Source organism: Eptesicus fuscus, chromosome 16 (assembly GCF_027574615.1).
Source record: "Eptesicus fuscus isolate TK198812 chromosome 16, DD_ASM_mEF_20220401, whole genome shotgun sequence".
NCBI classification, from domain to species: Eukaryota; Metazoa; Chordata; class Mammalia; order Chiroptera; family Vespertilionidae; genus Eptesicus; species Eptesicus fuscus.
In genome coordinates, this window is record NC_072488.1 from 13,415,001 (window position 1) to 13,435,127 (window position 20,127).

General features: G+C 46.7%; 1 protein-coding gene across 1 annotated transcript in view; it reads right to left on the bottom strand.

The window, feature by feature from the left end:
• The window catches only part of ALK (ALK receptor tyrosine kinase), a 591,773-nt gene that overhangs the window by 126,006 nt on the left and 445,640 nt on the right, over positions 1–20,127 (bottom strand). The gene's annotated exons all lie outside the window — the stretch shown is intronic.

A 20,127-nucleotide genomic window follows, 5' to 3' on the forward strand; every position in this document is an offset into this window, starting at 1 on the left:
CTGATTGATGGTCCTATTCATGCCTATGATGCAAGGACTACTTGGAGAATACGGGGAATATAGGAGAGACAACAAGGGGGACATTCACCTCTATTGCCTTTCAGGCTCCAGCCCTGGGAATAATGACTGCTTAGGAAATGAGCTGCCATAAAGCTAACTTTCTACATCTGCAGAGTGCTTTCCTGAGTCACAGATGTAACTGGGATTTGCTCCAAAGAAGTGGTTCTCAAACTTTAGCATATATCAAAATTATGCTTCTTAAAACCCCAGACTTTCCCACTCAGCAGCTTGGATAGAGCCTGATCACCTGCATGTCTGATTATGCAAATATGGTGGTGCTGGTCCAGGGATTGTCCCTTGGATTTGGCTGCAAGGCTGTTGGGATTTTCTGTTTCACCTTGAAGAATTTCTCATAAACTTGATGCGAGCTGATGAACTGGCCCCTCAGTCAAGGGGAGATTTGGGGGTGAGGGAGTCTACTCTCCTCTTTCAGAGGCAGCATGGTCTGTGCCAGGTTGGGTGGGTGCTGAAAGCATTAGTTGCAAGATTCCACCCTCACCCCAGTGAACCAGACTCTCCCCATCTCTCTGAGGCTGACTTGGCATCTCTTTCCAGCCAGATGGTCCCCCAGGGTGGTCCATCTGGGTCTGCTTATGAGAATGTATAAGCTGTGTCTGTAAAATGCTGGCAGCTCTGGGGAGGGCATCTGAGCGCCAGCCCTTGTCATAATAAATGCTGTCCATTCATATGGTGAGCTGTGTGTCCTCAGAGCACCCACGGGCCTCAGCTCACTGGGCCTTTGCAACAACTTGGACGATCAGGTCAGCAGGAAGTAAGGGGAGAAAGTGACCATGGATCAGTGGTGACATTCTATAGTTGAAAAACTGAAGCTCAGGGGTACCAAGTCACAAAGCCAGTTCAGACATTTCAATGAGCTAGCCAGTAGCAGGACCAGCGTTCTTCATACACTGTGGATTCACATGGTATGACAGCAAGTACCAATGGCTCAGATGGTCAATGTCATGATTTCTGAAGCACTTTGACACCATCATGAGGTTAGTCTTTTCCATAATTCTGAGAGGTAGTGATAAGCCACTGAGAGGTTTGGTTTTTGTCCAGATCCCATAGGAAGTACAAGGCAGGTCTGAAGGCAGCCTGCATTCCTCTATGTGCAGCTCCCTCTGTCAGGACAGACCCCAATTCTCTTCATGTTAACAGTGTTCACTGAGATGCTCCATGAAAGGGGCCCAAATTCACTAGGAACTCCTCAGAGGTCCGAGCTGAGCCCTGAAGCCAGGCTGCCGGAGTTGGACTGTCCCTCACATGCTCACTCTGTAAGCGTTGGCAAGTGGCTTCCCCTCACTGAGTCTCAGTTTCCCTGTGTGCGGTGGGGGTAGTAGGAACCTTCTTCATCAGGACTTTGTGAAGAGCAATGAGCCGGTGATACAGCTCTCAGTGCGGCCCGACTGGGTGAAGCCTGATGAATGTTGGCTCTGCTACTCTCAGGGCCCCTGATGACAGGGGCGGTGACTGCCATCTCTGCTGGCTTGGAGGGGACAGTGGAGTCGGCTTTCTTCTGTGGGGGATGCTGGGTCCTAATTACCAGGATGTGGTGGGTTCCCTGGCCTGAGGCACAGCCTGTCCTTCCATTCTTGACCTCATTCTGACTGATGTCTTGACAGTAGGTCTTGGCCTGGGTTTTGGCCTCTCTTTGTCGGTGGCCTCATCTAGGGAAAGTCATTTCAAACTGTTTGCTGGTGACTGCTGCCTGTAGGCTGAGATTCATGGGCAACACTGGCTTAATAGTCCATTAGGAATCACAGTGGGGAGATCATCGCACATTATGCAGAGGCAATTGGCACGGCACCGATCAGGGTAGGGGGTGGCAGCTGAAGAGAGAGGTTCATTTAGACACAAAACAACTCCACATCCAGGAGGCAGGGGTCCACTGCACTGGGCTGTCTTCAAACCTCCAATGCAGACACCGGTGCAGCCGGTGCCCTGGCTGGGGGCCCCTCCTTTCATTATTGAATAAAAGGCTGATATAACGCAGTGTGTGGCCTTGCTCGAAAGGCCCTGCTGGGCCAGTCAGGTGTCATTCTTCAGAATTCAAAGCCAAGGCAGTGCTGTCTGTGAGGGGTCTGCGGAAAGGTCCCGGTGTGGATTTGGGGTCGGGGCAGCTGTTCATCTGAGCAGGAAGAGCGGAGCAGCCCATCCGGAGGACAGTGTGGGGCACCGCGCTAACTCTTCCTCTTATTCTTCACCCTTTCTGCTCACTGTCCCTATTTTAGACATAGAGAAAGCTAACACTCAGAGGCTGTCTGCTCCCTCACATAGGGACAGAGGGGCCACCTGCAGCCTTCTGGGCCCAGTCGCAGGCCGTGGAGACCCTCACCATGCTCCCACTTTTCTTGGTGGTGACACGAATGGGTGTCTGACACCTGCCCTAGCAGCTGACTTGTTTCAGAGGCCTTTGGCCAGCCTGTGGGTGTGCTGCCACTTCTCCTCTCCTCCTGGAAAGAGCGATCACAGATATTATTTCACTTGATCCTACACTGTTCCTATGAAAAAGGCACAGTCGGCATCATGATTCTATTTTCAGAAGAAGAAACAAAGCCTCAGTTCTGGGCCTAAAACCCAGGCCCCTTCGCTCCCAGTCCAGAGCTTTCCTACATGATCTTGTTCTCCATTACCTTCTACAAGGGTAACTGCTGAGTTTGTAAATCCAAGGATCTCAGCCCATCCTGGCCTGTGCTCCCCCTACACACACACACACACACACACACACACACACACACACACACACGTCCTTCAAGGTCTCTGCCATACGAACCTCTATACCATGTTCCTGTCCCTCAACTGCGGCTGATGCCCAGTGGGCCCGGCAGTAATGCAGTGGCTGCTCTCGGAGAGAAAGCCTTGTGGCCACAGGAAGCAGTTCCGTTCATTCAGTCTCATCTAATTAAGAGTCACTGAACTGTCAGACACATTACCTTCTGGATTAGGCATAAAACCAAGACTCCGAATTCTCCAAACTCTGTTCTTGCTCGGAACTCTGCCTGTTCCCTGCCATCAGGAGCGGAGGGCCTACCTCCAAAGTGTGGGCTACCCTGAGGTAAGACATACAAAGCCAGAGCTGGTATCCAGGGCCACTGGTGTGCTGAAGCCAGTCATGTGCCTGCGTCTCTTCCTGTCTGTACACAGTGACCTCAGGGTGGTAGCTTAAAATGGGTCATTGTTGGGAGTGTTCACAAGGCAGAGACCAGCAAATGCAGAAACCAGGGCTCCCTCTCTACCTTTCTGGAGAGCCTGTTGTTAAACATCTGCTGGATCGCCTCAGCCCAGGAACCCCAGAGGTACCTCGAGAGCCTGCATGGGAGTGTGGGTAGAGGCTGAAGGGGTGGAATTGCAGGCCCCTCAGTCACAATGAAACCTGGGCAGCCAGGCTTCTGCCTGTTCCACAGAATAACAGCAGCCAACCTTTCCTGAGCACTGAACATGTGCCCAGTTCTATGCTGAGGCTTCACAATATCCACTCAGTTTATCTTCTTATGACCCTGAGAGGAGGTAGTATTATTAACTGCCTTTTTGCAGTTGAGGAAATGAGGCTCAGAGAGGTCAGGTAACTCCTTCTCATCACAAGCTAATAAGGGTGGAACCAGGATTTGAATTCAGGCAATATGACTCTTAACCCACACTCTTACTTCTATGCTGTATTGCTTTTCCACTTCAGATTTAATTAGGGGGGAAATTTCCAGGTAAAATATGTTAGGAAATCAACTAACATTTTCACTAAAGTATTAATTGTGAGATGTGAATATTCCCTTCTACCCTCTGCACTTGGCTGCCTCTGTCCTGAAATCTATCAGAAGCTACTTGCTCAGAGTTGGCTGAATCAAGAAATGATAAGTAAACTTCACAAACCCCAAACTCACTCCACCCCTTCTGTCTGATTTTGGGATGGGAGACTGAGCAGACCCGCCTTGGTGGAAGAGTCATTCAACTATGCTGAAGATGACATCTAAAGCAAGAAAGAAAAGCAAGTGCACCATCTGGGCCCGCACACAGCATGGGCTCCCAGGAGGCTGCTGGTGCTGTTCACTCCGGGCTGCCTGGGGTGCGGAAGGTCAGCCAAGGGTGAAGAATACCTGGGTGTGAGCTGACACCTTAGTGCCTGAAGCCTTCCCCAGCTTTTGTAACCCACCCTGGACAGTCTAACTTTCCTCAAAAAGTCCCAATCCCACCCTCTGGACCTTTAGCCACCCCACATCACTCACAGTTTGCTAAGCAAGCCCCAGGCTTTTTCTCCATCAAATCGAATGAAAAGATGCAGCCAGGCCCGGGCTCTCAACTTTGTTTTTACACTTTAGTTCTAATGAAAGCCCCTGCTTCTTAGGTTCTCTCATCTAAAACTGGGATAGTGAGCTACTGCATGGGCTATGCTGAGGAGTGTGAGATACCCCATCTAGTGTACTTAGTGCATTTTGGTTCCTGGCCAGATCTGGATGTGGGTCAGCACTGACCAATGGTGGCGCTGCTGTGTTAGTTAGTGCTGTGTCCTTATCCCCTCCTCACCACCTTCCCCACTGTCTCCGCTCTAGCATCACCCTTTCTCGCTGTCAAGTTTCACCGGCAAGGCCCCACTCACACTGTGCTACATCCAAGGCTTCTGGGACTCTCCCAGGGAGAGCGGTCTCTCCCTCCACACAGTATGTAACATTGCCTCTAGCTTCTAGGAAGGCCAGTATATTATTTCTGATGTCACAGCAATCTTGGCAAACATTCATGGACAACGCCTGTGCTATTTAGGGTCATACCATGGCCAGATTCACTCATGTTCTGTCCTCCAGGTCACAGGTGGGTAATGTGACACCATTGGCCTCCCTGGCATTTGGAATGTTCAAGGTCTCTCATGTCAAGTGCCAAGCGCCGGCTGGGATTCGACCTGGTGTGTTTTCATGTTAGCGATCCCCTTTAGAATCTGCAGGCTGCCTTAGCAAGGCCTTCCTGTTGGGGTGGGTGGAAAGAGTTTTCTTCTTGTATATGATGGTCAAGAGTATATCTCAGAAACTCTTCCCTCAATTTCTGAAATGCTTAATGACATCCTAGTGGCTTGGCCCTTCCCGGGCCCTTAAAAAGAGTAGTTACTAGTTATCAAATCTCCCTATGTACTAATCACTATGATAAACACAAAATATACAGTCTCTTATTTACTCCACATGGCATTTCTATGAGATAGACGCTATTATTATCACTATTTTACAGATAAGTTGAGACTAAGAGAAGCAAAGGACGGCCAAGTTCAGACTCCTGGTAAACCGTCTAATGGAGACCTGAGCCTAGAACATCGACTCCAGAGCCAGAGTTCCTAACCAATATGACACTGAGTTTGCCAGGGCACCTCTGAAGTTTTTATTACCTCATGAACTATTTCTACAAGGAAACCCACAGTGTTGCAAAAGAAAAGAATAACTGTTCTGAGATAGGAGCTATTCTTTGAAATAAGCAATAATGTCCTCATAAGATATTTTATTTTTATTTGAAAATTTAAATCTCTGGTGATGGATAGGACTGATCAAGGTCTATAATTTTAAATAAATGTTCTGGTCTAAGGTGGAAAATAAAGAAAACACCCAACTCAGATAAGTAATTGAGCCTCGTGCAGAATGTCGGGGAGTCGGTCTGCTCCTGTTTAGGGCTCTTGGTCTTGTTGGTCTCCACGTAAGAAGGAAAGTCTCCGGCAGACGGCCCCCAGGAAACAATTGGGCTGACAGCAAATTCTTCCCAGGGCTCCGGGGGGACTGTTTCAATCTTGAGTTTGCTCAAGCGTCAGGCAAGCTGATTGTTCACCGGTTCCACTCGAATGTGGATTTACTCTGCCCGTGGGTACCCACCTTTCTGTGCAGCTTCTCAGCTTCATCTCCACAAAATAAACTGCATGAGGCTGAGAGGTGGCGCCGGCGCCATCTCCCACTTGGGATCGCCCCTTCGTGATGCTTCGCTCAGTTGTAATTAGTTGTCACATGTCCTCCTTTTCTACCAGACAAGCTCCGTGAGGACCAGCAATTCCCCACTGCACATACTCGCAGGCGATTAATAAATGTTGGGGGGATTGATAAATAAATGGTTCTGGCATAGGTTTTTTTCAACTAAGGGATAAACAATGAGGAATATCCTAGGTATATGTAGAAGCACGGATGACCCCCACAGAACTTAAAAGGAGCCCTTCCCCTGTGGTTATCTGTACACATATTAATTGGGACTGATGTCTCCCTGGATCGGCAAATCAGAGTTTGTTCTGCAGCCGGTTCCCATCCCATGAAGAAGGGGCTGTTTGGGCTGGCCCCGTGCTCCTCTGTACCCTAATTCCAGACTTCATCCCCTCGAATTTCACCAGAGCTATGCCATTCAGTTTCCAGATTGTTCCAAACAGCAGGGTTCCTGGCAGGTGAGCTCCTTCTCAGTGAGGAACGTAGGCAATTAGCCCAGAAATCCTCCTCCCTTTTCCCCAGACGCTTTCTTGTGGTGAGTTAGGTCAAGTCATGGTATTTCATTAGGATAATAAAAGGGAGAAAGTCAAACTCTTAGAATGTGAAAGTCTCTCACGTAATAAAAGCTGACTGGTAATTTATGGCTGTTCCACCTGAGGGTGACTTCGGGATCAATACACTCTAGTTGGACTTCCAGAGACTCAATTCATAGAGGCTCTCAGCGGATCATTAGTGAGCTGCGCCAGCCAGCTCACCTCCCAGAAGGCAGCCAGCGACACCCAGCTCATCCCCAGACTGAAAACATCCTGAGCCGAGTGCTGGTTGGGTGGTCTCACTGCATTTCTCACCTCTTTTTCCATCTCGGAGAGAACTTTACCTCACCCAGAGTTCATGCAGCATGGCCCTTGGGTGGTGCTCATGTCTTTGCAGACTTCATCCAAATGCTTCCTCATTGGTGTGAGGAAGAAGATGTGTATTTCAACTCCCTTCTTATATCCAGGGTGCTCAGTGCCCACGGTCTGAAAGCCTGGGCAGATTTGAAGCCATGAGCTGTGGCTTTCCTGGCTTAGCTCAGATGACCTTGGCCCTCTGCAGTCCACGGACCCTCCCTGATGGGAAAGGGTCTGCATAGCCAAGAGCAAGCCTTCTGGGCCCCAGGCGCCATGACAGCCAGAGGTGGCTCTGTTTCCTTTCTTTCTGAAAAAGGAGCCGCTGCAGAGTTTGCATGCTGTCTTGACCTTGGCTAGCCAGTCGTCCCCAGTCAGGGGTCTAGCCCCTGTGTAGCCACTGGCCTTTGGGCAGCAGGAAGTACAAAGGGCACACATTACCCAGGGCTTCTTACAAAGGGCTCACCCCTGAACAATGGATACCTTTGCCAAAAGCCCTGTACTAAACATGTTTTTGTCAGTTACTTCATGTTAAGATTCTGCTCATTGGGCATCTTCCCTGTATATGATTCTGTAGTAAGCGTCAGGTGCTGTGGAAATACAGAGATGATTCATTGATTCTTATCCCCCAAAACTAGCAATCTTAGGGCAGGTGTGACAGGAGCACAAATAACTAGGAACTGTGGTAAAACGTAAGTACCATAATGGTGGCGAAAATAAAAGCCTGCAGACATTTAGAGGAGAAGTCATTTCTAGGTGGATGAGATGAATTAATTATACTTAGTATGTGCTCTATAGTATAGGTGCTTGTACATGAGGTTTGCTTAAAGAGGGTGACAGGAAGCCCACTTGCTCTGGGTTTTTCTAAGAATAGTGTTCTTCTAAATCCACCCCCTTTGCACCCCTGTCGTTGGGGCCTGGAACCAATAGGCTGCCAGGAGTGTGGAAAGACAAAGAAAAGTAGAGAAGAATGGCCAGTTGGAGGGAGGCTCCCGGAGGCCATGCTGTCAGGCTGAGCAGCAGTCTCCCTGGATGCTCCTTGTTGGGGAGACTCTCTCCAGAGCCTCAGGAAACTGATGAACCTGCAGGCTGATCTCGCAGGCAGTCTTAAATCGATACCCCTGATTGACAAAACTGGTCCCCATGCTATTAGGAGTGGTGACAGCTTTCAGACGGGGCATAAACTGATTGTTAAAGACCCCTCAGCATTATTCACCAGGGCGGGAGAATTCGTTTTAGTATCCGGGAAAAACAGCCATTTGGATAATTGCATTCTGTTTCCCTGTGTCTCCTCTAACGCATTAGCGGGAGATAATACTCCACATTCCAAGTCCAGAACCATCCCACAGAGCTGCCATTAAACAGCTGTCACCTTCCTCCCCATAACTGGATGCATTTCTCGGCAGGAAGAATGACTCCCTGTGTGTGTGCGCGCGCGTAGGCCGCATCAATCCTGGCATGCAGGAAATGTATCACTGGAGTGAGAGGCAATGCATCACAGTGAGAAAAACACTGGACTAGTTGTCAGGAGACTGAGGTTCTGGACTGGGCTCAGCTGTGACTTGCGGTGTGACCTTGGGTAAGTCACTGAATTTCACTGGTGCCTGGGTTTCCTAAGCTGTAATGTGAGGAGGCTGGGCTAGGTGATTCCTCTGGGGTCTGCAGTTTGATGTCACCATGTGGTGTCCTTATGAGCAGAGCAGGGGGTCTCCATGACTCTTGCTTTGGACTGGTAACTCTTAAAACAGATTGGCCACACAATCCTTGGAGACTGCGCCCTGTCCACAGGCACCAACCCCAAAGAGTAAAGCTGTGGAGGCACTGGGCCCGGTTCTTCTTTGCTCCTCATTGATCCAAAGCTACGAAGACAGGTTGCCTTTGAAAAAAATTATATTTGGCTCATTCTTTCCTCACTTCATTGTTTTTCATGATTCATATCAGACCTCTGACCCCACTAAAGTAATGGAAAATTAGAGAAGAAAATGATGAAGGAAAGGATGAAAGGGGAGAGGGAGGGATGGATGAGGAGGAGAAGAATTAGAAAAGAATGGGGCGGGGGGGGGGGGGGGGGAGTCCTGGAGAAGGAGCTATTGGAAGGAGGCCAAATGCAGAATGATAGGACGTTATGGAAATAAGTGCTAGAGGTTTAAGAAATTCATGTCCCCTCTACTTCCTTTCCTTATCCCGTTCCCTGCCTCCCTCCTTTCCTCCTTTTCCCCTTCCCTGCCTCCCTTCTTTCCTCCCTTCCCTCCTTCCCTCCCTCCTTCCTTCTCTTCCCTCCCTCCCTCCCTCCCTCCCTCCCTCCCTCCCTCCTTCCTTCCTTTCCTTCCTTCCTTCCTTCCTTCCTTCCTTCCTTCCTTCCTTCCTTCCTTTCAATAAACATTTACTAGCACCCAATAATCTGACACATAATATTGTACATCACTATTCTCTATGCTAAAGATGGGTAAGTTGTGGTGCTAAACATGAATAAAATATGATCCTTGCATGCAAGGAGTTGACAGTATTTTAGAAGGAGGCGAGTGTCTGATGTGCAATGAGGCGTGGAAAGACTAATAGGAGGGGTGTGTGCACAGCAAAGGAAATGGGTTAATTCTACTGGGGGAGGGAAGGAGTGTTAGGAGGCCTCATGGAACTGGATAGTCTCATGAGATGAGAGAATTTCTGTGCTCTTCTATTATGCAGTGCCCTCTCTATAGTTTTGCAGAATGATCTTCCTTTACTCAGGAAATACTTCCATATTTCCACAGTGCTGTGAAACACCTTTAGCTGTATTCGCTGCACTGTGCTGTAATCACCTCCTTCCATGTCTGTCTTACTAGACTGAGTTCTTTAAGACCAGGAGACTTAGCTTAGTTGCCTTCATATTTATATTGTCCAGGACCTACCTACCACAGTGCCAGCAAATAGGAGATGAACACACACCCCCTCCCCCGCCTCCCTAAGCAAACAAAACCCTCTTCTCCCCCTTCCTTTCCCTTGCATCTGCCTCTTCTTCTCTCCAAGGTCCCCAGTAGAAGTGGGTTAGCCTGTTTCTCTTTCATACTGGCTCTCTAGAATGTTTTTCTCAGAGCGTGGGGTTGCAAGGCTCTCTTTTCAGGCAGAGCCTGATGTGTGTACTAACAACAAGCCAGTGGATCTCAGGAATGTCTCTCCTCTGGGAGTACAGACCACACTTTGGCTTTCTTCTTCCTAGGGGGCCTTCATTCATTGCTGCTGGGCTATTTCTTAGAAAACAACATATCCAGGCAACTGGAGGCCTGGCCTTTGCCACCAAGCAGTGCCTCTTTGAGCTCACACCACTCAGCCCCAAAGAGGTTGGTCTCTTGACTTGAAAGTGAAGGTGGAAGTCATCTGGCCTTGACTCACACCCTCATGAAGCTGTCACTTCCACCAGGACGTGTATTCTAGGTCTATGAGCTCATGCACTACCATCACCTCTGGATCTAAGGCGCAGGACTACATGGTTATCTAGATTGTAGTTGGCTTCGCCTACATACAGGTTACTCAGTCTATTTTTTTTCTGAGGGAATTGTGTCTTTTCATCTTTGTACACAAGTCCAGGGACCTCAGGGAAGGACACATTTAAAATAATTAAAATTAATAATTATTCATCATTTTCACCTCTGAAAGCAAGATTCTTAGAAAGCTGGTACAATCTGAGTCAACAATTTAGACTCAGTCATCTCTTCAGAAAAGTTATTAAGAATGTATGGAGGACACCAGATTGCAATCTCTTTGTGAAGAGCATCAGGAGACTATAATACCTTAGCTGGAAACAGAGGTAACTCTAGCAAGATTTTGGACTCTCTCATATATGGGACCTTTTTCTTCCTCTTCCTCTCATTTTGGGAGTGAGACTATGAAACTCTAATGGTCCCACTGAAATAAGTCTAAGTTCTTAAATATGTCACTCAATCTCATAATCCCTCATTATTTTGGGCTATAAACAGAATCAAAATGGGAAAAATCTTACCATTACTGAGTTAGTGTTCTACATTGAACTGGAGTCTTTCATGATCACAGATTGATTAAAGGGAGGCTTTCTCTCCAGATACATATGTCTCAGATAGCTTCCTAACCTCCATCACAGACACCTGGTGTATTCAGACCAGGAAAAAAAATGCCCAGCGTGGGTAACAATAATACCCACGAGGGCCGGCAGGCTTTGGTTTCAGGAATGTCTCCCCATGCCCTGCTGGGAAAGGAAATGGTGCAGCTAGAAGTGTGGAGGCATTTCTGAGATGAGGGCAGGGCTTGAGCTGAGAAAGGGCCAGCTAAGGAGGTCGGCTCGCCATGGGCTTCATGTCCATGCTCAGGAAAGCTGGGAGCTCTAACACGTTTGCACTAAGAGGAAACTGTGCTGATAGGAATCCTGCCAGTTCTCTCTGAGGGATACACTGTCCTTGAGGAAAGAGCCAACCATCATCTTTACACGTGTCCTAGTTTTCACTGTCAAGGAAACTGAAGTCCTACTCAGGCATCCCTGCCACTCTGTTCCTCAGAATATGAGGGTGGAGAGCTGGGGCTCAGGGCAGTGGTCAGGAGATGATTAGAGAAGGTGAGTCTGTGAGGAGCCCTGTTAGGGGAGCGAGGTCTGTGCATTTCCTACCCAGGGCTTGGCCTGGTGGGGTGGGAGAAGGAGGGAAAGACCAGAAAGATTGAGGGGACTTGCAAGCAACATGACATGTGTCCCTGGGTGAGCTCTGGGCTCTTCAATAGATCAGGATCGTAGAGGGGGCAGCCAAGAGTTTGTGGATAGAGAGCACCCCAGAATCTGATGGTTCAGAATTCTTTCTTTTCCATTCTCCTTCCCATTCCTCTGTGGAGTGAGAAACATGGGAGGCTTCAGTGCCACCTGATAAGAGCTATCCATTCTGGCCTCTGCAGAACTACTCCCTCTTGGTCTCTAGTCATCAGGCCAACCCTGTGAGTCCTGTCTGCAGATCATCTAGTCCATACGGATTGCTCCCACTCCATCCACAAATCCTCTGCAGGTCTGCCCACACCATCTAGGCCACCTCTGGGCCCCTGCCAGGAAGATACTGAAACTCAACACTGGGAGACACTTTCATGCTGCGATGTAGGGAGAGGCTGGTCATGAGAGGCTGGTCACAAACATTTGAGAAGGGAAATGATGGGTATGCCTTTATTTATTTATCACACAGAGTAAACAACTGCTATAACTCTGTGAATTGAGTAAATGCTTTGGCATTACATACAGCCACAGGTTAGTGTGGAGAGAGAAATGGGCAAAAGGGCCATGCCAGAGGGAAGATTGCAGCAAATGGATAGGACAGCCCTCTAATGTTAGTATGCATACATATTAGGGAGAGAGCGTGTGAAAGCCAGCACGTAAGAGTTTGTGTCTGTGCACTAACAAGAAAGAAAGATGGTATGATAAAAAGGCAAATAGAGACCATCTCTCCTTATAATTTTCTGCTTTCTGTTCTAATCCAAATAATGTAATCCTAGGATTGTCTCACCTCAGCTTTATACATTCAGAGCCCAAATCCACAGGCAGAGGCTTTAGGCTCCTCATAGTCTCCTTGATCTTGGGAAGTGGAGTGTAGGGAACTGAGTTCCAGTCCTCCCAACCAAAGTGACCCTCTCTGGAGGTCATTCTACTGCTATTCCCAACTGGGACAACTCGTTTACCTGCCCTGCTGTGGGCTTCTGAATCATACATCTCCAGAGAGGCTGTCTCCTGACCTAGACTGCCTGTCCCTGTAGCATTGGTGAGCTGATCAGAGCCAATGTTTTCATTATATTCACATTTCATAGATGACTGAAAGGATAAGCTTATAAAAGCAAAAGAAAGTTCAGGCACTCAATCTCTCTGGGCCTTTTAAGACAACAGACTTATTATGTCCATGTGAATTTCCAGGAAGAAGCCTCTAATTAAAGCTTATTGCCTCTCAGCTGCCATTGGCCCGCAATGTGGCTCGTCCTTCCTGTTCATTAGAGCAAAAAGGCATCCTAGTGAGAAGGTAGCCTCATGGAGCCCATGCCCACCTTCCGGCCCAGGCCCCCTATGAGCTGGGGAGAATCCCAGTGCTGCCATGATAGCCCCATCACCCCCCCTGCATGTGACTTGTGATCCAGACAGGATATTACATGCCTGTTCTTGAAGGAAATGATAAGACCCTGGTCTACCAGTTGCATGAATGATTAATGAGGGATAATTAGTCAATGTTTGGTAAGCATTTTATAGGCACAAAATGCTGGCTAAGAGCTAAATGAAAGAGCAGAAGCAGCAACATCCAAAAGACTGTACATCTACCCAAATGCCACACAGAGAATCTCAGAATGTTGGATGGAGGGAAGGAGGGGTCACGGAGCAATTGCCCTGTGGTTTCCAAGCTGTGATTGCAGGGCCTTCTGGGCAGGTGCCCTGTAACTGCCTCCCACTGTTTCCTCCCCAACACATCACAGCTGGAAAGGCAAACTAAAGTTCCACAAAACCGTGTTTGCAGCATAACTAGAAGGCAGATAATGCCCAAAACTTCAAATAACCATTAGTAAAGGAGAAAAAGCACCGTATCCCATCAGTGCACACTCTTGTCCTCCCAGCCTATGCCCGTCAACTAGCAAGCAGCTCCCTCAGCCCTTGTGCATTGCCCTCCACTCTGGAGGACATCGGTGTTTGGTTCCCACAGCTCCAGGTGTGGGGAGGTCTGTCCAGGGGTCTGGGCAGAGCAGAACTAAAATATCTCCCAGCCGTTCAGATAAAAGTTTAGTACCTCTCCTGATAGCCCCCTTCAAACAAAACAAAACAAAGCATAGGAAAACCAAACCAAACCAACTCTGAGATCAATTCTGTCCTCGGGAAAATTTAAGAAGCTGTAGGCCAATACACAGGGGACTTTAAAATCTAATATTTACTTAGTCTGGCCCTAACCTTGACCTCAGTTTTAGGAACTGAACCCTTCTCTGCCTGATTTGGTGGGTTAGGCCCCAATGCTGGTCTCTGGTGTCACTTTGGGACTCTGCCTACCATCCACTCACCTGTCTCTTGCAGTGAGAAGATACCTGTCCTCTGGCTCAGCTTCCCAGCAGGTGATCCCAGGCCTGGCTTCTTTCCTCACCCATGTCCCTCTGTCTTCCTGGAGTGGTGCTTCCCCAACATCTCCTTTGATGTACCCCAAATGGCAGAGAGGGGTGAAGTCACCTCCCAAAATCTGGGGATCACTATGAGCAGACGATGTCTTTAAAGCCCACGCTTTATCTTAAAATTTGTGTGTAGTTTGCATTAAAGTGAAATATATAACCATGCCGGTTTTCATATAAAAATGTCCTTCCAATTCAATCTTCCGGTAAAACTATAGCTCTGTGGACTCTGGGTTTTCATATTCCCAGAACACCACTACATATCCTCGAGGTATAAGAATCACAGGCCCCACTTGATCCTAACCCACTGGTTGGATCCTGGCCCCTCTTAACTTGCCCACAGCCAATGCTTTGGCCAATTCCTGTGTGGCTGAAGTGTTGGAGGCAGCCTGGTCTCAGACCTGTGGGGCAGAACACCGAGAGCAGATTCACCATCCCTCCTCCAGGGAACATCATTAAGCCTCACCAAGCCCCTGAGTTGAGCAATTTACTGCTAACCCAGTGTTTCTTGATGACTCATCAATTGTTTGAACCATGGTCAGTTAAGAGTCGCAAGGCCACTGGGTGACTCAAGAAGGGGCAGAACTAATCCTGGCTGATTTCCCAGTAGGCTGCAGACACCATGTCACATTATCATACTTAACTCACACGGACCAGGGTGGGTATCACTGTCTTCATTTTATCCATGAATTATTTAATACCATAGGATGTAATGGACACGTAGTACCCAAGCAACTGAGGTAGGATTCAAACCCATGCTTTTCTTACGAAAATCCTGTTCTCCTTCCACTGTCCATCTGTTGCATCTTTTTGCCCATTTCACTCATTAAGGCCTCCATCAAAGAATGAAAAAAAACAGACAGGAGGTGAGGTTGGGATGTATGAGTTCTTTTGTCAGCTTCAGAAACATGAAGAGGGTGTGGGAGAGGTAGTGGATTGAAACCAATGTCTAAACTGACATTTCTCTTATTATCTCTGGAAAGAATTTATCTTGGTCCACCTTGCTCTTCTCATAGCCACAGATTTGAAGGAATGGCTGTAAGAGGGGCCTCAGAGACCTACAGAGGGAACACAGCTTCACCAAGCCCCTCATTCATCACCAGCGAGAGTTCCGGTCTCATTAATAACTGGGGTTTAATCTTCCACATTCAAAGAGACTCCCATTACCCAAAACAATAATTTTTAAAATTACCCCGCAGTGTGTCAATCGCATATTGAATACTAAGAGTTACTTAAAGCTAATAAATGCTTTTAGAAATTATTTGAACATTTGATGAATTAAAAGTTATGAAATATTTATAAGCAGTAACAACACCATTTAGCACCATTAATAAAATAAATACATTAGAGAATGAAATTCATTACTATTTTACCACTAGACATTGATGTCAATGACTGAATATTGCTCCAAATTACTTGTAAAATAGACCAATTATTTCAGTGTGATTAATCTTTTCAATTATTTCTTTTATGTAGATGTAATTTGAAAGTAATTTTCTTGTGGGAGTACAAATGACCTCAGCACACTAGATCCTTATTTATTTATATTTAAAAACCTTGGTGCCTGCCCCCCATTTCTGGGTGATTTCCAGCAGTTGGATATTTAAAACAGTTGCCCAAGCAATCATTATTGTTCCTAAGCACTTTTTATTGGCTTTATTACTGATTATGAGTAAGCCCTCCCAAAGTTAGAGACTCTGTGCCACCAGCAGTAACATTAGCAGGAAAAGGAGGGACTGGCAAAACCCTTTTCTTGTTCCACCAGCTATGGCCCTGGTGTTTTAGCCCTGAGCTCAGCCTGAGGAAAGCCGTGTGGTAAGCAGATTGAAGGACTCCTAGGCTCTTCCCTGGCCTCCAACCATCCCCACAGGATTAAACAGTCCTATTCCTTTTCATTACACAATGAATTTTGTGTACCCTGCCACAAAAGAAAAATGACGTTATTAGAGATAAAAGCAAAGATCATAGGGAGTAGGGAAGAGAACTCTGCAGCTGCCTTCAAAATCAGAACGTGGATCCGGGCTGTTAGACTCTGCTGGGAAAGTGGTAACCTTTCCTGGCCCGTCGGCTCGGACAGAGCCCAGACAGAAAGTGAGACGTGGGAGGGAGCCTGCAAGCACACCCGGTAGTTGTGCAGGATTAGTCAGCCCTGGTTCCAGAGTGAGGACATTCAGCTCAGTCAGGGACACAGGACAGAGATGGCAATAGTATTTATTGTGTCTAGCTCTGTACCAGGGGTTCTAGCTCTGTGCCAGGGGTTCTACACACAATATTAGTTTTAATTCCCCAACAAACCTATAACTATGTATTATTAGCCCCATCTACTGATGAGAAAATCAAAACTCATAGACTTTAAAAAACTCTTCTAAGCTCCAGAGGGTGGTCAGTGATGGAGCTGGGATCCCACCCTCATTCTGTCTTATTCCAAAGCTGCAATCTCTCTCCTACCCTGTAAAAGGAATATCTTTCCTCAGTGCAGACCAGGAGAAAAGCACTGGTAGTTTTTAGTAGTTTGAATGCAGAGATTAAAAAAGAAGATGCAGTCTTTGATTCCAGGAACTTAGCATCTATTGAGCGAGGCACATAAGTAACTCTGGTAAGAAGTAAACTGTTCTAAAATAGAAATGCATGGAAGTAATTGTGAGCTGCGACTGCCTGGAGAAGATGGCATTTGAGCTGAGGTCTGAAAGAAGTGCAGGACTTGGAAAGACAGAAGGAAAGGCAAAGGGAGAGAGCACGCTTCGTGTGCCATGGCCAGACAAAGGCGTGGCGTGGGGAGGTGTTGAGGGAATGTGAGTAGATCTCGGTGGCTGGATGAAATCATCATTTGAATGCTTATCTTCCAAACAGTACAGTCCACAGATAAATTATGGGCAGGAGGTTTTAGAAAGAGGGAGTTAAGAAGTAGAGTGTTTTGAAAACAGGGTTCACCCTCCACCTGGGGCACACTGAGAATTAAATGAGGACACGAGGCTGTGGCTGTGATTCCTCTTTGCTTTCACTTCCAAGCAGTAGATCCCACTACTGCAGAGATGACCCAGTCCCTTGAAGTGACCAGCCCAGGGGAGCCACCTCGGTGCCAGTCTCAGGTTGGCAGTGCTGTGGCTGTCAGTGCCCCCGTGGTGTTAACTTCATAAGGCTTTGTGGAGGAGTCAGAAGAGTAATTTATTTTTGTGAATAGTATTTTCTCCACAAGAAACTGAGCAGCATGGAGGGAACAGCTCTGTTTTTTAAGGTTTCAGGCCAGGTGAAGCCGAGAGAGGGAAGGGAACTCAGGGCATAAGCTACAATGCACCTCCATAGCCATCTTCTCACTGACCCTTATGATAGAGGTTAATGTTGGGAAACTATTGGAATATTGTTATTCCTAGTCTAAATTAAAAAAAACAACAACAACACAATCCATATGCTATTCTGGGGGAGACCTTTAATGTCCCTTCTGATGTGAAGAGTTGGCTAGTCTATGGCAAATAAGCGATGGAAAGGGGACTTCAATAGGATTGCTAGTTCAGTGCTCACGCTGTGGTCTTTGTGAGAAAGGCACATTGGCACTAGTTTGGAGGAAGAAATTTCTACAAATGGAGCAACTATTCAATAGCTCTGGTGTAAATTAAATGTAAGTCAGGAATGCCATTTGGGGAGCAGCTTTTGCACAAAGTAGAATGGAGGTCTTAAAGCTACAATCCCGGTGAGCATTTCACCAGCCCTGTTCATCCTTCTCAAAGATACAACTTCTCTCCTGGCCTTCATGACCTAACCAAAGTAATGACCTCAGAAAACATAGACATTTGTCTACTCAAATAGGCCTTGAATGGGTGCCTGAATTTGTTCTGCTATGGGAGAAAGAGTTAGAAATTCTCAGGAAACACTGGGGTTACTATATTCTACTCTGCTCTCTGCCTTACACATCCACACTGACCCCTTCACACCCCTTGGTGACCACAAGAGTCCAAGCCAGAGAAGGAGTGCAGAGAACATCTGCTTCCCTATGGAGCCCATCTGTTCTTGGACCTGGAGCCTCTGATGGAAGGTAGCTGGACCGTTAGGATCTTCCTACGTCTCTTGACCAATCCACCTTCCCTAGAGAACCAGAGGCAGACTGCTTTTCTCCCTCTGCTAAGAATGTGTCCTGCCAGAGGAAACACTTTCTGGGTCATTAGAGAAAGTAAGAGAGGTCAACTCTCTTGGTTTCATAAGAGTAGAGAAGCAGACAGGAAACAGGTCTTTTAAACTCTACAACAGACTCGCTGCAAATGCAACATAAACTATAGAGGAAACATTTTGTAGGTGAAAGCAAGTTGTAGAGTAAGGAAGAAGAAAATTTGCACGACTGGGTGAGATCCTTGATCAAAGGTACAGATAATTTTTTGCAGGAGTAATTGTGTTGAGCCTGGAGATTTGTAGGCTCTTATTCCCTTCTCCTGATGTTGCTCAAATAAGGTTAGGCCAATTCTGGGAAATGATACCCTCTCCCTGCCACATTCCTGTAAACTAGCTCCCTTTTGGCCTCTTTTGGACGGTACACAGGCCCTTGACATCTGCGAGGATTGATGATGTCCAGAGGCACTCACAAATCCCCAAGTTCGTGAGCGCGGAAACATTTGTGCAAGCTCCTGGCTTACTCCCAAACCGCATGTTTCCTGTACATTGCCTCACATCACAGGTTAACCACCTTTTCAACTTGAACTGAATGTCAATCTATCATATTATGGCGATTTTCCTGTCCCCCACACATAAACCAGTTTTGATTAAAGAAGAACAAAAAAAGCACACACTTTGTAAGTTCTTGCAAAACAAGCAATGAGTGAAGAGACGCAGCAGTACAAGGCGCTGGGAGGTCAGTTCCCCACCTAAGGGAGTCTCTTTCACACACAAGCTCCAAGAGGCATGAGATTTAACACCGGGCCTCTACGTGCAACAGATGGCTGTGTGTGAAGGGCTTTCATGGTTGTTCATGAACAGTCTAAATTAAGACTTTAGGTCTGCGAGTGCCACGGGCTTCCTTCCTGTCCACACGTCAATCTTGGGCTTCTAAGACCACACATTCCTTGGCACAGGTGAGAGCTCCCTCCCAGGGTACCTCTGGGCAGAGTAGACCCAGCAGGAGAATAGCAGTAATGAAATCAACTTCCTCCCGAAGATTCTCCTATACTCGTCTCTATACCCTCTGCATGTGCGAAACAACAAAGGATGTTTATAATCATGACGCTAGGCCTTCTGAAGATCAAGGGAAGATCAACCTCATATACAGGGTAGGGCAAAAGAAGGTTTACAGTTGTGATATGCAAAACACAGAGTTTATTTGTGTATCATTATTGTATTATTTTCCATGCAAACAGCTGTAAACTTACTTTTGCCCCACCCTGTATCTACTTATGATCCATTTCATTCTGCTTACCAATCAGAATTGAGGTAATAGCTAATAAAGAGATACATATAAAATATAATCTTGAAAATAGGAATGCAAAATCAAAAATTCTGTAGAGGGAGGGGGAAATAGACTTATCAAAAAACTACACAGATAGAATTACTGTGATTTAATTCAGAGTTTCCTGGTAAAAAAGGCAGAAAAAACCCAACCCAATCAATTATGCTTCAGGAGAGAGATGCCATCTCGAAATAAATTCATAGTGTGGGACTTAAGCCAAAGGAATTCAATGACACAGGGGATCATGCTCCAATGGTTTTTACAAAATAAGTGAAAAATTTGACATATAACCATTTCCCATGTTGTCCCTAAATAATAGCTTAAACCAAATCATTAAAAAATACTTAGTAATAAGTTTTGCCTCAGGAAAAACAAAGTATAATAATCATTATCAAGTTGGCGGGGTGAGGAGTTGGAAGAGCTGGCAGAATGTCGGTAATTACTGAAACTGGGTGGAGGGTTTCTGATGGTTTGTTGCATTATTCTATTCATTTGTGTACATTTGAAATTTTCCACCATAAAAATCTAAGACGGTGAAATCATTCGGCAGCCAGAGAATTGAAGCTAATATGTTATCTAATGAAGACTATATTCTGTGCGATGAAGTTTTAAGTTAGGCAGATATAATGTTATATTAGATCTTTGAAAACCAACCATCTGGGCTGTGAAGCACTTGATGATGTTCAGAATCAGCCGTAAGCACTGTAGACTT